This window comes from Myodes glareolus, chromosome 7 (genome assembly GCF_982192425.1).
Source record: "Myodes glareolus chromosome 7, mMyoGla1.1, whole genome shotgun sequence".
In the NCBI taxonomy this organism is placed as follows: Eukaryota; Metazoa; Chordata; class Mammalia; order Rodentia; family Cricetidae; genus Myodes; species Myodes glareolus.
The window spans coordinates 99,054,364-99,071,612 of NC_142032.1; the positions used below are offsets into that span (position 1 = coordinate 99,054,364).

General features: G+C 37.2%; 1 protein-coding gene across 1 annotated transcript in view; it reads left to right on the forward strand.

Moving 5' to 3' along the window:
- Positions 1 to 3,756: 3,756 nt before the first annotated feature.
- The window catches only part of LOC125395944 (interferon-induced very large GTPase 1-like), a 39,673-nt gene continuing 26,180 nt past the window's right edge, over positions 3,757 to 17,249 (forward strand). The window contains exon 1 of the mRNA XM_087908603.1: positions 3,757 to 3,913. The gene's annotated coding sequence lies outside the window, so the exon portion shown is untranslated. The remainder of the gene's footprint in view (positions 3,914 to 17,249) is intronic.

The following is a 17,249-nucleotide window of genomic DNA, read 5'->3' on the forward strand; positions in this document are numbered from 1 at the left end:
AAATAAAATTTAAAATATACTTGAACACATTGGCACAGGAGACTACTTCCTAAATTTAACTCAGTAGCACAGACACTGAGAGCAATAAATGGGACCTCCTGAAATTGAGAAGCTGCTGTAAAGCAAAGGGCATGGTCAACAAGACAAAATGACAGCCTACAGAATAGGAAAAGATCTTCACCAATTCCATATTAGACAGAAGTCTGATCTCCAAAATATACAAAGAAGTCAAGAAATTTGTCATCAAAAGAACAAATAATCCAATAAAAAATGGGGTACAGACCTAAACAGAGAACTCTCAACAGATGAATCTAAAATGGCTTAGAGATACCTTAAGGAAATGCTCAACATCGGGGGCAACTGAGAGAGTCCAGAGTGGTCCTGATCAAATTGAGCTGTGCTATGTGAGGAGGAGGGGAGGGACAGGGAGAGAGGGGAAACAGGTACAGGAGCTGGGAGGCCCAAAAGAGTAGATGAAAGAGGCAAATAACTAAAATGGTTGGATTAGATTAGGGAACTGGGCTGCAGAGCTCAGGGTAGAGGCAAGGTATGCCATCCAGGAGGGCTGAGGAATACAGGGAGAACATGGATGCCAGTGTCCACTTTGATATGCTAAGTAGCACTTTAACGGGTTGTTCTGGGTTTGAAACCTAACAACAGGACAATTTTGTGAAGTTGACTCTTGCCTTCAGTGTTCACCTAGGTGCTGAGCACCTTCAACCCTGAGCTATCTCACCATGTCTAACCCACAGTTTTGTAAAACTCTCTTTTAAGTTTTTCTTGGAGAAAAATTAACTTCCATACAAGCAAGCAATAGATTTAATATTTAAATGGATATTATGGTTATAATAATATATGGTAAGTAACTTACCCTATGTTATCTATACTGTGCAATGTTTCATTCAACAATTAAGAAATAATCCCCAAATTCTTTGTTCTTATATGCTTGAAAGCCTTCCTTTCTCATGAAATTTAAGGTGTAGCTAGCATGTTTAGAGATAAAGTTCAGACCTTTCAGTATTTATATGCCTGCTGTCAGTTCCCTCATGTGTCTGGATGCTAATTCAATTATTATGATTCTTTCTGCAGTGATCGTTTCATTTCTATTCTTATTCTGTTTCTCATCTCGGAACTATAGAAAGCTGATAGGTAGTAACTAAAACACCCAAACTCTTTTGCCTTCTGGAGAGGATTCACACTGCCTTTGGTAAAATAAGAAGTATTGGCAGAGTTTTGAAATGGGCAGCTCCACAGGTGTTTCATGGGCACCAGCAAGTCCTGTGCAGAGTAGTATAAAGCACAAGCCCAAACAGACTCACAAACGTCCAGAATGAAGCAATAGATGATAACAGATAATGAGGACTGTAGAGGGCAGAGATACACTTAGAGAACCAGGAATGTTAATCATGCAGGGGTGTCTCCTCCATGGAGGAGATAAAAGCAAATGCCTGCATTTCATCCAGAAAACTGACAGTGCAGGTTGTTAATGACCTGGTGGTATTTTGTTCTGTAGGAACAGACCTCACTCTAATTACCCAGAATGATTATTCCAGACTCCTCCATTACCCTTCCTTGGCAGAGATGTCGCATGTACTTTATGGGCTGCTGACCTCTATGCTATTGGTCAGAGACCACATTAGATCCTAGGCCTTTTTGCTATAAAACCCATTCTCATGGTCACATGAACTTTGTGAAGTTACATGTAGTCACACATTAAGCTTTATTGTGCAACTGCAACTGGAATGATTAGTGCGACCTGGAGACCCTTTTCCAAATTCTATTGTGCTTAAAATGTGCATACAATATGTAATAGAGTATCTGGCAATAGACTCCCTGAAGCCTGGTCTAGGTTGAGGAAGTCAATCTGCATCAGGTTTCATCCTACTTCTTTTTGATGTTTGCCTCCCTGTCTGACACCTGCAGGGACTCCTTCAAAGGATGGTGATAATTGGATTAGATAATGAAACTTCTGGTGCTATTCCTTGAATGTTATATCATACAGTAAACTGAATTTGTTTTGAAGAATAATCATAAAAGTGTTTTTTTTTGTTTCCGGACAGTGGTTGTGTGTGACTTTAATTCCAGTACCTAGAAGGCAGAGGCAGACAGAGCTCTATGAGTCTGAGGCCAGCCTGGTCTACAGAGGGAGTTCCAGAACAGCCAAGACAACAGAGAGAGGCCCTATCACAGAGAGGAGGGTACATTCTTTCTGGTGCATCAAAATCATCTGATCACAAAACATGAATTATTAGAACAAGACTCTGTATATCTCTAGTACACATTAAAGCATAAATAAAACTAGCAGCTTTAAGAAAAAATGTTGGCATTCTATATTTAATATTTTTAACCCAATGCAATTATGAAAGTGATCCTAGTATATTGGTCTACTCAGGTCTTTGATAGACTTGCTGACTAGCGTGGAAAAGCATCAGGAAGACTAATTTTTCAGTTTTTTTGTGTGTACCCAGCTTGAGTGTGCATATTATCAAGCTCTCTGAATGGTTCCTTTGAGTTAAGTCTCTTTCCACAACCACAAGGTGAGGTCTAATTCAACCCCTTGTGCCTCTTGATGGCAAAGATAAGGTAGGAAAAATATGGAGTTCAGCAAAAGCCTTTCTTACCCTAGCCTGTCCTCACCTCCAGCTTCTCGTTTTTTCATGCTTTCGTGTAAATATTTGTGAATTCATTAACTGTCACTAAACCAGTTGGTTTTTCCCATTCACCTTCTTTGCAGGTCTTACATGATACTCTTCCTCTCACTTTGAAATACATTATGTACTGCTTAAGGAGTTAGTCAAAATAAACAAATCATTTAATACAAAAATCCTATAATATTTCAACTACCATGTAATATTGAGAGTCTATTAAATGCAAAATATATTTAATAATCTAGAACTACCACAATGAATGAGATACAAGTTTGCCTAAAGAAAGCACAGTCTAATGAGAGAAGCAGACACACCCAAGAACAAGTACATGATAGTCTGATAAGCTCTTCGTTAAGCAAGATCAGTATGCTTTGGCAGATCAGAAAAAGTACCCAAACCACTGGGAATTGAGTGGGAGTCGACTTCCTAGGAAGGGTGGTACTTGGCTGGGTTCCATGGCAGTAGTAACTGCCATATGAAAAGGGGAGAAGAACAATTCAGAAAAGGAAAAAAAAGGAAGTCTAAAATATAAATTCATAAAGCAAACCAAAGAACTGAAAGAAGTATCATTGAATAAAAGAGAATGTGTAGATGATCAGTAGGATGGGAACGGTGACGGTAGGATGAGCCTCTCAAATTTCTCCTTCTCTTGTACTCAATCACAATGAGAAAAGTAACTAAGACACACTGTAAGAAAAAACAACAGCTACCTCTTGCTGAATACTCAATAAAGGACAATAATTATCACAGCCACTTTCATGATTCCTTTATTTAACTCTCAAAACAATTCTAAGAGATAAATAAGTTGTGAAACTCATTTCAAAAACAAGAACAGAGATTCTCATCGGTCAAGTCATCTGTCCAATACAATTAGCAATTACACTAGATTTAAACATGGATCAGTACAAATTCAATCCATGTTCTTACCCATTAGCTTTACTCAAAATGAAGTTTTTAAATCTTAATATTAAATACAACTCAATAGTCAATGAAATGCAATTGACAAAGTTTCAAGCCAGAAAGAATCAAATGCCTCTGGCTTTCATTTGATCCCACCTTCTTGTCAGCAACAGGTAAGTAGGTGTGGACTGACAGAGCTTGTGGGGTTGCTATTACTACAGCTCTCATTATTTAGTCTCATCTTTTAAGCAAACTGTCTTATCTGTTTACAGCTGAATCCAGAAAAGCAGAAAAATTTCCACCTGCAAGATGAACCATCTCTCCTTGGTCTGACTGAACTGGAAGAAGACCCTAGATTCAAGCTGGTAAGAATCCCCTTCCCTCAGATCTTACCCCACAATGAGGTTAATTTCTCCTTGTCCAGGAGAAGACTAGAATATACATCCTAAGAGAAGACTGTGGCCCAAGGCTTCTTTTTTTTCTACAGTATGAAGAAAGTTTTCTTGTTCCTGGTCTCTGCTTCCCTTCTCTGTCTCCCTCCTTCTTCATCCTCCTCAGATTCTCCTCCAACCTCCCCTTCTGTTTGTACCTCATCTTCATTCTCCATTGCTCCTCTGCATTTCTTTGTCTTACAATTCAGCGAGGTCCTACCTTAAACATTTGGGCTTCGAGTCTTTGTTCTTTGCTCAAACTTCAGAACCATAAAGGAAGTCATTATCGAGTACTCCAAAGCTGAACTGGGAATATGAGAGACATGGAGAGAGCGCAGGAGGACCAAAGTGGGTCAGTTCTTTGTCAGTCTGAAATCAGTGACAAAAGGACAGCGTGAGCCAGGGGAAAGATCACTGGATGGTCTCAAGTCCTGGGTCAGACACCTGATTTAGACACTGGTAAGTGTGAAACTAATTAATCACAATTTGCCTCTAGATTCTAGATTTTTTTATTCTCAAAGTGAAAAGTGTACTAGGTAATTAGTATGGTAATTTCCCACTGAAGATTTCATTTGTCTGTAAAATTGGCAGAACCTGAGCCCATTGGGAGTTGTCATTTTTTTGCTGAAATTAGACAAAAAATTTTTAAAAAAAAATGCTGTTCCCATCGTGTTCCACACTGCCATTTACCTACATCCATCTTTATCCTTAAATGCTCATGTGAATCAAATCCTGTACCTATATCCTCCACCAAACATCAAATGCTTTACAAGTCCTTGACTTCCCGACATAGAGTACCTGGCCTACACAAGCATGAGCATAGTTTAAAACTTTTTAAATAGTTTTAAAGCTAGATTTACAAATCAGAATGGGTAAATTCAGATTAAAAACCCCACCCAGACATGAACAGGAACAGATTCCATAGGTGGCGGAACATGGTTATTCTTAGATGGTGGAAAATCTATCTGGCCAATTCTGATAACAAGACTGGCATGCTAACTGAGATGGACAGATAGTGTTCCCCAACAGATTAGAAGAACAAGAAGCCCATAGTTGAGAAATAACATGTCTATTGAGCCTCTTAGAGTTCTAATTTCTTGTTTCTGTAGTGAAGGACATGATTGTGAGGGTCTTGAGGAAATGTTCTTATTGGGCTAGTAAAGGTGAAATTCTTGGACTAAAACCAGATCTAGCAAAGCACTTCCCAGGAACTTTGTAAAAGAGAGAAATGATTTGTTCTAGCTCCAATAACTCTTAATTAATGACCAACATTGAAAGTTTCAACATGGTCAACTCTGTGATGGTTCCAGCCACACTATTATAACTGGGAGTTTTATTTTTTATCTTTCTAGTTTTTGCCATTTGCAATGCTGCTTGCTGTCATTCTACCTCCTGTGAGTGAAGAAAAAAATCAGTCAACACTGCCCCAGTATTCAATTGACTAATTAAAATTTTCAGAACAAACTAAGCTTAATTGATGGCTTTGAACTTCTACCATTTTCCATTTCTTTTAGAACACCCAGAACTACTTAAATTAAAAGATTGCAGTACAAACTTACCTGTGTTGCAACATTGGTGTAAGTCAAATCTCTTTGTTGCAGTACTCCCTGTGTCTCTCAAAGACCTTTTTCTCCATTTTATTGGAACTGTCAAAACTTGAAGGTTGGGAATATAGCTTGATGTTGGATTTCTTTACCTAACATGCACAAGACCGTGAATTCTATCCCAGTACCACAAGTTAACATCAAATAATAATTTAAAAAGTCATCCAATCGTCCTTGTTCATGGCCCATGACTTCCTGGGAATGAGCCTTTTCAAATGTCTAGATTGTTTTTGTCCGTTAGCAATGTAGATCAATGACTCTTGGCATGACTTTATGAATGTGACATTTACAAAAAGACATTTAACTAGAGGGTAGATGATTAAAAATAAAAAATGACTACAGGATGGCTAAAGGTGATGCAAAAATGTTTGGAAGTCTGGGAGACTTACTGGCAGTAAGAAATTACTGCATAGACATGGCCAAAATGAAGGTGAAAAACAGGAAAAAATGCTTGATATTTTCTAAGTACCCTTCTGCTCTGAAAAGATGCAGGAATAGCGATTCTATCATTTTAATGGATTTTTGAAATTTGTAAACCTAAGTCATTCCAAATTTCTCACCACTGACTGTCTCAAGTCTTGCTTATCTCTGGAGAATGCTGTTACATGTTCCCACTTTTTTTGCTATTTATCAAGTATGAAAACACTACATTTCTATATTTGGCAGTTGATAAGATCATCTCACAAGGTAATGAGAATTGACTTCACATATATACAACCCCTGGTTTACTAATCTCCACAGAATTTCCATAAATTATGGTGCTTTCTATTTATTCATTATAACTGTTATCTATATGCCAATGATTCTGTATTCTAAATCTTCAGTACATAAAGTCCTCTCAAACTCAGGACAATGTGGCCAGTTTAATGCTAGGGTTTGTGAGTTTGGTTGCTGCTGTTTTCAGTGTTAATATGGAAGTTAATTGCATTGGTTACAGAAACAAATTTTCACAAATCTACACACAACTTATACTTCTTTTTTCATTTTTTTAGTTTTTTAATTGTTATTATTGAGCTATACATTTTTTCTCCACTCTCCTCCCTTCCTCCCCTCTTCCCTTCTATTCTTTCCCGTGACCCTCACACTTCTGACTCACTCAGGAAATCTTGTCTTTTTCACCTTCCTATGTAGATACATGTATGTCTCTCTTAAGGTCCTCTTGTTATCTAATTTCTCTGGGGGGCAACTTGTACTTCTGATTCATGTATTTTATATACACATTCTTCATAAGACTTTTTAACTATTTGCCTTACTACTACATGTAAAGTATTTGAAAAAACTGCAAAGCATTTGTGTTAATCATTACATTAATCTGGAATGCAGTTTATCAAGCTGAAACAATCATCTTCCTCCACAACTGCCTCCAAACCTGTTCAAACCTGTGTCAGTTCTATAGACACTCCTTCACCCCAGTAAATAACAATGCATAAAGACAGGAGGCACTTTCAGAGTCTCCTATACTTACATTTCTACAAATAACAAAAATTTCTGCTACATTAAACACTTAAATAGGCTTTATTTAATATTTTTCTCTAATAGGCTATATTTTTCTCTAATCTCTCCTAACGCAATCCTTGAGTTTTATCATTTTCTACTTGGACAAAACCATTAGAGATACCAAATGTATCTCATTTCTCGACTTCTCACTGGATCTGTCTGGGTACTGGATAGGTTTAGGTCAATTTAACAAAGACTAAAGTAGTCTGAGGAGGGGTTCTCAATTGAGAAAATGTCTCCATTTCTCCCTGTTGTATACATTCTATATAGTGTATAATCTTTACTCCATGTGAGAAGAATCTACACATATGATTAGATGGTGTTTTATGATATTCTATGTTGTCTTTTATGACAAGAAAAACAGATTTTACTGGGTACTTTATTCAATCAGATAAGCCCTTAAAACATTCAAGAAGCATCCATCAGGTAGTTGTGGAGGAATATGATCGAATAAGACTGATCAATAAAGATGGGCTGTAGGCAAGCCTGTAGGGCTATTTTTTAATCAGTGAATGATAGGGGAGGCCCAGCCAATGGTGAGTGGGACCATTTCTGGACTAGTAGTCCTGGGGTCTATAAGAAAGTTGATTGAAGGGGCTGGAGAGATGGCTCAGTGGCTAAGAGCATTGCCTGCTCTTCCAAAGGTCCTGAGTTCAATTCCCAGCAGCCACATGGTGGTTCACAACCATCTGTAAAGAGATCTGATCTGATGTCCTCTTCTGGCCTGCAGGCATACATGCAGACAGAATACTAAGAATACTGTGTACATAATAAATAAATAAATCTTAAAAAAAAGAAAGCAGATTGAAGCAGGGTGGTGGTGGTACATGCCTTTAATCCCAACACTCAGGAGGCAGAGGCAGGTGGATCTCTGTGAGTTCGAGACCAACCTGGTCTACAAGAGCTAGTTCCCGGACAGGTACCAAAGCTACAGAGAAACCCTGTCTCAAAATACAAAAAAAAAGGAAAAGAAAAGAAGAGAAAAGAAAAGAAAAGGAAGTAGACTGAACAAGCCATAGGAAGCAAAGCTGGTAAGTGGCACCCTTCCATGGCCTTTGCATCAGCTCCTGCCTTCAGGTTTCTACTGTTTGAGCTCCTGCCATAATCTTGTTCAGTGATGGAAGTATAAACCAAATAAACCCTGTCCTCTTCAACTTGATTTTGGTCACAGTGTTTATCACAGCAATAGAAACACTAAGTCAGTCTGTTTATTCTTATTTACTTACAAGATTGGCATTTTAGTCAATGCCAAAATCCTTTTTTCTGAACCATTTTCCTCCTAAGGTGTTGCTTTGTTACTGAAAGCCCATGTTTTGATTATTTCCCTAACAAAAGACGAATGTAGTCCATAAGCTACCATTGCTTGTTTAATTTCCTTTAGATCAGTCATACGTATGTGCTCTCATATTCTTTGACAACCTTAGGGTACTTGGGGCCAGATACTTTTTCTGATATTTTACTCGAAAGGCGGGCAGAACTCTGTGGAAGCTATCCCAGAGATTTTTACATACCGACGAGGTTAAATTTTGCCTTTGTACCTTTTGTTCTTGGTCATCAAATGTGATAATTTCCTCAATCTTTTCAAATCTTTTTACAACTGCCTTTTGTAATGTCTGGATCTCCTGTCCAGTGTTCTACTTTAATGCCCTAATTGAGGATTTCAAGGTATGAAGTCTGTCCAGAAGAGATAATGTCTCATCCTTGGACATAATTTTTATAGCATGCTTATTACCTTCCTGAGAGACATTCTATCATTCAATCTGTCATACCCCTTTGATAGAGTTCGATTAATACTTTCAACAGTACGAATTCTCTCAAATAATGTTTCAGCACCCACTGTCATTGATTGGGTTTTATGTGCCAAATTGGTTGTATCCTTTTCCAGAGTGCTGAATCTTCCTTTAAATAAATTACTGTCAGTCTGTACCATTTCTAAAAGTACCTCACTTGACTGAGTTTTGTTAGTTAAATTGGTGGTACCCTTTTTCAGATTTCCAACCTCTTTTTTGAGAAGCCTGGTATCAGTCTGTAAAGATTTACCATTTCTAAAAGCACCTCATTCTTAGTCCTATTGTCAAACCATATTTTTAATAAAAAAAAATATTGAGGACAAGACTAATAGTGATGTAGAAGTGATATCATATAAATCTTGTAAAACCTCACACATGGTGTAAGTAAAGAGGCTATTGAAACCTTGGATGGTTAGTTTGTCTGACATATTGCCCTTTTAAATTATAAACTTCTGGTTTCTATTTTGAATATCAAATCTTACCTGTGGTTCAGTTAGCCGGATTAGGTGCAATAACCATTATCAGCCAGTAGATGTCGCGGGCCACCTACAAAACGAACCCAGCTGTGCATGTTGCCTGCAGTTCCTAGACACATAACCAATGTATGCAGTTTACTGCATGCTTTCCTCTATGTGATTAGAAATGCACCTGCTGCTGTTGTTGCTGCTGCTACTGCTGCTGTTGGTGCTGCTTGAATTATTAATGGCGTCCCCAATTAAATAAATCACTCAGTGAAATCAATTTTATGATAAAAGATCACATAGTATATCATAAAAGTGCCATCTGATCATATATATAGATTCTTTTCACAATGAAGTAAAAGTTATTGAATATATAGAAAATACACATCAAGGAGAATCTTGGATGACATCCTACATAGTTTTTTTGTTCAACTTGACACAAGTTAGGATTATCTGCAAAGAGAGAAGCTCAATTAAGAAAATGCCTCCATTATATTGGCCATAGGCTAGACTATGAGGCATTTTCTTGATTAATGATTGATATGAGAGGGCTGTCTCTTTGTTTGGTTATTGCCTTTATTGTGCAGAAGCTTTCAGCTTGATGTAATAACATTTTTCAATTCTTGCAATTATTTTATGAACATTTGGAGTTATATTCAGAAAGTCATTGCCATTGCCTTTATCCTGAACTGTTTTCCTTATGTGGCTTTTGTTATCATTTAGTGATATTTTATTTGTATTAATAAATAAAGCCTGCCTAAGAATCAGAGTATAAAGCTAAGCCACTAGAGGTCAGGGAGTGATGTCACCTACCTTTAATCCCAGGACTCAGGAGGCAGAGGCAAATGGATCTCTGTGAGTTCAGGGCCATCCTGAGCTACACAAAATCAATCCAGAAACAGATTCAGACGGTGGTGGCTCATACCTTTAATCCCGGTGTTTGGGAGTCAGATACCTTTAATCCCAGTAGAGACTGAGAATTCATGGAGACTGGATCTCATCCTTTCAGTCTGAAGATTTGATGAAAGGTCTCACCAGTGGCAGGCTGCTTTGCTTTTCTCATTTTCATCTTGAACCCCAATATCTGTCTCTGAGTTTTTATTATTTTATTATTCATGCTACAGTATTGTAGCCATTTTTGCTATATAGTTTCTGTTAAACCAATAGCACACATAAAATCTTTTCATTTTCCAGTATCTTTAATTTCTTTTTGTCGTTTAAATTTTTCATCATTTTCTCTTTATATGGGTTTATTTCTATTTTACTTTTCTTGCTATGTTAGCAGCAATGAAAATTTTTATTGTTCTGGTTATGGTTCTCAACAAGTTGATTACTAATGTGTTTGTGTGTAGTGTGTGTGTGTGTGTGTGTGTGTGTGATGTGTGTACTTTTCATCTCCAATTAATTGTTTCGTTGATTTTTATATTGACCTTTTAGTTTCCATTTCACTAATAACAGCATCAATTTTTCTTTCTGTTTCTCTATGCTTTGGGATTTGGTTAGTTGGTATCTTAGAGCTTGAGGTATACCATTAAGTTATTTTTTAGATTACTCTGATTTTTTAACACAAGTGCTCCTAGCTATAAACTTTGACCACAGAACTGCCTTTTCTATATCCAAAGATTCTGAACTATTATGCTTTCATTGTCATTCATTCCAGAAACTTTTTAATTCCTTCTTTGATTCCTACCATGACCCTGAAGTCAATCAAGAGTGGGTCTCTGCAACTGTTTCTGTCTACTACAGAAGGAAGCTTCTCTGATGATAACTGAATAAGGCACTGATCTATGAGTATAGCAGAACATTATTAGGATTCGTGTGTGTGTGTATGTGTGTGTGTGTGTGTGTGTGTGTGTGTGTGTGTGTGTGGTGTAGGACAGTTCTGTATTCTGCCAATTATGTTTTAAATAAACGCTGATTGGTCAGTAGACAGGCAGGAAGTATAGGTGGGACAACAAGACAGGAAGTAGAGGCAGGTAAAAGAGAACAGGAGAATTCTGGGAATGAGGAAGCCCATTCCTCCCCAGTACTATCCAGACACCGAAGAAGCAGAATGTGACCTGCCCTGCTGCAAAAGGTATGAAACAACAAATAGTTTGTGCTTGCAAAAAAGTGGCTAACATATACTAGAAAAAATGGGCTAATACAAGTTATAAGAGCTAATACGAAGATTGAGCTAATGGGTCAATCAGTTTTATAACTTATGGAGACCTCTGTGTGATTTTCTTTGGGGCTAAACAGCTGTGGGACCTGGTGGGAGGACAGAAACCCCCAACAAGCAGGCCCTCATGTTACGTGTGTGTGTGTGTGTGTGTGTGTGTGTGTGTGTGTGTGTGTGTGTGTGTGTTTGATTTTTTTGGCCATAGGTCTTTTGGCTATCTAGTCTCTGATTTGATGGGGAATTTCAGCCAATCACATTCTGCTTAGGGTGTGTCCCCCTGGGGCCACACAAAACAAATAAAAGATCCAGGTGCGCTTGCCTCTTCCTCTTTGCCTTCTGTGTTCCTGGATCGCTGGAACCCTGGTTTTTATAAGTTTCCTTCCTTCTGTTTATTAAAGCTGAATATTATTTTAAGTTGGTCTGGTTAATTACAATTTCCGATTGACCACGCCCATCACTGATTAGTAACGCAAGCAGTATCAGATATGAGTTCCATCTCATGAAGTGGACCTTAAGTCAAAAGAGACATTGATTGGCTACTCCCACAAGTTCTGTACCACAGTTGCCATAGCATATCTTGCAGGCAGGACAGATTGTAGATCAAAGGGTTTGATGTATACATTTCTCTTTTGGTATCCTGAAGAGTACCTTTCCTCACCAAAGGCATTAGAACACAGGGTAAAGATTCTATGTAGCCACCAACCCACCTCTCCATGTTCAAATAGTTGTGTGAGTGTTGTCATTAACAATGAGGATACACCATCAGTTGACAATCAACCCATTGTCTTGACAACAGACTAAGTTGGTTGAGGGTTTTCATGGGACCCCTTTGATCAACAACATTGAATGCAATCCATTCTCAGCACTGCAAGTCTTATTTAATGACAAGAGATGGCTTGCTGGGATGCCATCTCCACCATTATTAGAAGACCTCATTAGAAACACTTTAATATAATTTAGTAAGTTTCCACAGCACTAGGTTTCCATACCACCATTCAATGCCCCTCAATTCCATGTTTCTCCCCATATTCTTTTGCCAACCCTATCTACTATCCTGCTCCCTATCTGATTCTCCTGTTCCCATCTCCCTCCCCCAGTCCATCCATAAAAATCTATTCTATTTTCACCTGCAGGGAAATCCAATGGTGTGACCTAATCTTTCCTCTCTAAATCTATTGAATATAGCTTGGTTAGCATTTATTAAATGGCTAATATCCACATATAAGTGAATATATACCATATTTACCTTTCTGGATCTAGGTTATGTCACTCAGAATGATTCTTTTCTAGTTCTATCACTTGGTCTGCAAATTTCATGATTGCATTTTTTAACAGTTGAGTATAATGCCACAGTGTAAATGTACCATTTCCTTTACTCAGTCTTCTGTTGAGAGACAATTAGGTTGTTTACAGTTTGTGACTATTATGAATAGAGCAGCAGTGAAAATAGTTCAGCAAGTTTTTTGTGGTAAGAGGAAGTGTCCTTTGGGTATATCCCAAAATTTATACAGGTAAGTCTTGAGGTAGATCAATTCCAGCTTTCTGAGGAACCACCATATTGATTTCCATAGTCACTATACAAGTTTGTACCCCATCAGCAATGCAACAGTGTTCCCCTTATTCCACATACTCACCAACATGAGCTACCACTTGTGTTATTGATCTTAGTCATTCTGACTGGTGTAAGATGGACTCTCAGAGCAGTTTTCATTTACATTTTCCTGATGACTAAGGACTATGAATACTTTTTTAAGTGTTTCTTGGCCACTTGAGCTTTTCTTTTGAGAATTTTCTGTTTAGATGGATCTGTACCCAATTTTTAACTAGGTTATTTATTTTCTTAATATCTAGGTTTTTGAGTTCTTTATATATTTTGAATATTATCCCTCTACCAGATGTAAAATTGGTTTTAAAAAAATCTTTTCCCATTCTTTAGGCTGCCCTTTTGCCCTATGGATGGTGTCCATTGCCTTGCCAAAGCTTCTCAGTTTCATGAGATCCCACTTATCAATTGCTGATTTTCGTGTCTGTGCTAATAATTTTCTGTTCAAAAAGTTTTTTCCTCTGCCAATGAGTTCAAGGCTATTCCTCACTTTCTCTTCTATATCTGTATCTGGTTCTATGTTGAAATCTTTGATTTGTTTGGACTTGAGTTTTGTACAAGGTGATAAATACGGGTCTATTTGCATTCATATACATGCAGACATCCAGTATGATCAGCACAATTTATTGACTATGCTGTCTTTCTCCAGTGTGTCTTTATAACATCTTTATAAAATATCCGGTGTCCATAGGTATGTGGATTTATGTCTGGGTCTTCAATTCGATTCCATTGACCAAAACGTGTATGTTTTTATGCCAATACTATGCGGTTTTTATTACTGTCTTTATAAAAACAACTTGAAATAGGGAATAGTGAGACCTCTAACAGTTCTTTTATTGTTCAGAATAGTTTTACCTATATCCTGGGTGTTTTGTTTTCCAATATAACACTGAGAACTGTTCTTTCAAGGCCTGTGAAGGATTGTGTTAAAATTTTGATAGGGATTTTACTAAATCTGTAGATTGCTTTTGGAAGGATGACCATTTTATTATGTTAATCCCAGCAATCCTTGAGCATGAAAGATCTTTCCATCTTCTAATATCTTCTTTAATTTCTTTCCTCAAAGACTTTGATATTTATCATACAAGACTTTCACTTGCTTGGTTAGAGTTAATCCAAGATATTTTATATTATTTGAGGCTATTGTGAATGGTGTTGTTATCCTGATTTCTTTCTCAGCCATTTGCTATTTGTATACAGGAATGCTACTTTCATGAGCTGACTTTGTATAAAGACACATTGCTGAAGGTGTTTATCAGTTGTAGAAATTCTCCAGCGAAATAATAAGGTCACTTATGTATACTATCATATCATGTGAAAATAAAAATACTTTTACTTCCTTCCATTCAATTTGTATCCCTTTGATCTCGTTCACTTCTCTCTTATTTCTCTAACCAAGACTTCAAGTACTATATTGAATGAATAAATATGGAGAGAACAGCACTGTCTTGTTTCTGGTTTTAGTGGAATTGATTTGAGTTTCTCTCCATTTTAGTTTATGTTGACTGGGCTTGCTGTAAATTGCCTTTGAGGTATGCCTTTGAGGTATGTTTTCTGTATCCCTACTATGGTGATTTAAGTAGGTATGTCCCACATAGACTCATGTGTTTGAATGTTTGATCATTAGGGAATGCTACTCTTTGGAGATGTGGCCTTGTTGGAGTAGATGTGGCCTTGGTGGAGGAAGTGTGCCACTGTGGGGGCAGGCTTTGAGGTCTTATATGCTCAAGCTAAACTATATGTTACAGCCTACTTCTGCTGCTTTCAGATTGTTAGACCCCCAACTCTGGGATACTAACTCCTCAGGAGGGTCACCCCATGGAACCACTCACCAGTCCAGTTGATGCAAAAGCAAGAAGAATTTTGTTCTCATTTGCACAAACGGTCTCCTCAGCCAGGCGAGGGAGAGAAGCCCCAACTACCTATTACAGGTTTCTTTTAAAGGCAAAAACCACATTTTCAAGGAGGGATTGTTTGTCAAATGCAGGGATTGGCTCATTTAAAGGGCATTTACTATGATTGGTTATATCAGGCAAAAGGCAGAGTGGGGGGTCACGACTAATTTACAAAAACATGTTTTTCTCCAGTTCACAAAAACATCCTCCCTAGTTCACAAAAAAATCTTCTCTAGTTCACAAAAACATGTTTTCTTTAAGATCAAGATTAAGAACTCTCAGTTCCTTCTCCAGCCCCATGTCTGACTGATAACCACCTTCTCCTGCCATGATGATAATGGATTAAACCTCTGAAACTGAAAGCCAGCCCCAATTAAATGTTTTCCTTTAAAAGAATTGCTGTGGTCATGGTGTTTTTTCACAGCAATAACTAATACACCTGCTCTCTTGAGTACTTTCTTCATGAAAGAATGCTGGATTTTGTCAAAGACTTTTTCTACATCTAATGAGTTGATCATGTAGTTTTTACATATCAATTTGTTTACATGGTTGATTACATTGACTTATTTTCATATACTGAACCATTCCTACATTTCTGGGATAAAGTCTACTTGAACCTGGTGGATGGTTCTTAAATTTGGTTTGCAAGTATTTTATTGTGTATTTTGGCATCTATGTTCATAAGGGAAAATTGTGGTTCTCTTTCTTTGTTTGGCCTTTATGTGGTTTAAATATGAGGATGACTGTGGCCTTGCAAAAATAAATTGAGTAGTTTTCCTTCTATTTGTGTTTTGTTAAATAATTTGAGGTGTATTGGTGTTAATTCTTCTTTGTAAATCTGGTAGAATTCTGCACTAAGACCATCTAGACCTGGACTTTTTTTTTCCTTTGGTTTGGAGACTATTAATGACTGCTTCTATTTTACTAGAGGTTATAGATCTGTTTTCATTGTTTATCTGATCTTGATTTAGCTTTGCTAAATGGTACCTATTGAGAAAATTGGCCATTTCATTTAAATGTTAGAATTTGGTGGAGTCTAAGTTTTTAAAGCATGTCCTTCTGATTCTCTGAAATTTATGGGTGTCTGTTGTTATATAATCCTTTTCACTTCTGATTTTGTTAATTTGGATATTCTCTCAGCTTTTTAGTTAGTTTGGATAAGGGTCTGTCTATCTTGTTGATTTTCTCAAAGAACAAGCTCTTTGTTTCATTGATTTTTGTGTTTTTCTCTTTCTTTATAGCTTTTAGTTTCAGTCCTGGATTTGATTATTTCTTATTGTCTATTCCTCTTGTATGTGATTACTTTTTTGTTCTAGATCTTTTAACTTTGCTGTTAGTTGCTGGTATGAGATCTCTCCAGTTTTTTTTTTATGTAGGCACTTAGTGTTGTAAACTAGCACTACTTTTCCTGTCCCAAAAGTTTGAGTGTGCTGTGTATTCATTTTCATTGAATTCTAGAAAGTCTTCAATTTATTTCTGCCTTAAATCATTTTTTATTTAGTAGAGAGTTTTTCAGTTTCTATTAGTCTATAAACTTTCTGTTGTTTCTGTTGGTGTTACTATCCATTTCTAATCCATGATAATCTGATAGGATGCAGAGAGTTATTTCAATGTTCTTGTATCTGTTGAGACTTGCTTTGTCACCGAGTATGTGGTCAATTTTGGAGAAAGTTTCATGAGGTGGAAAGAAGATATATTCTTTTGTGTTTGGATATAATGTCCTGTAAATACCTTTAAGGTACATTTGGTTTATAATGTCTGTTAGTTTCAGCTTTTCTATGTTTAGTTTTTTGTCTAGATGACTGTCTATTGATGAGAGTGGAGTAATAAAGTCTCCCACTATCAATATGTGAGGGTCAATATGCGATTTAAGATGTAGTAGTGTTTCTTTTATAAACTTGGGTGCCATGGTAGTTTGAAAGTAATTGACCCCCATAACCTTATAAGGAGTAACACTATTAATAGATTATGACTTTTGTTGAAGTGGGTATGACCTTGGAGGAAGTGTGTCACTTTCAGGGGTGGGTTTTGAGGTTTCCTATGCTCAGGATACTGCCCAGTGTCTCAGTTCATTTCCTGTTTCCTTGTCGGATGTAGAAATCTCAGCTACTACTCCAACACTATGTTTGCCTGCATGCTGCCATGCTCCTAATCATGATGATAATGGACTAAACATCTAAAACTATAAGCAAGCCACCCCAGTCAAATTCAAATGTTTTCTTCATAAGAGTTGCCATCGTGGTGTCTCTACACTCAAAA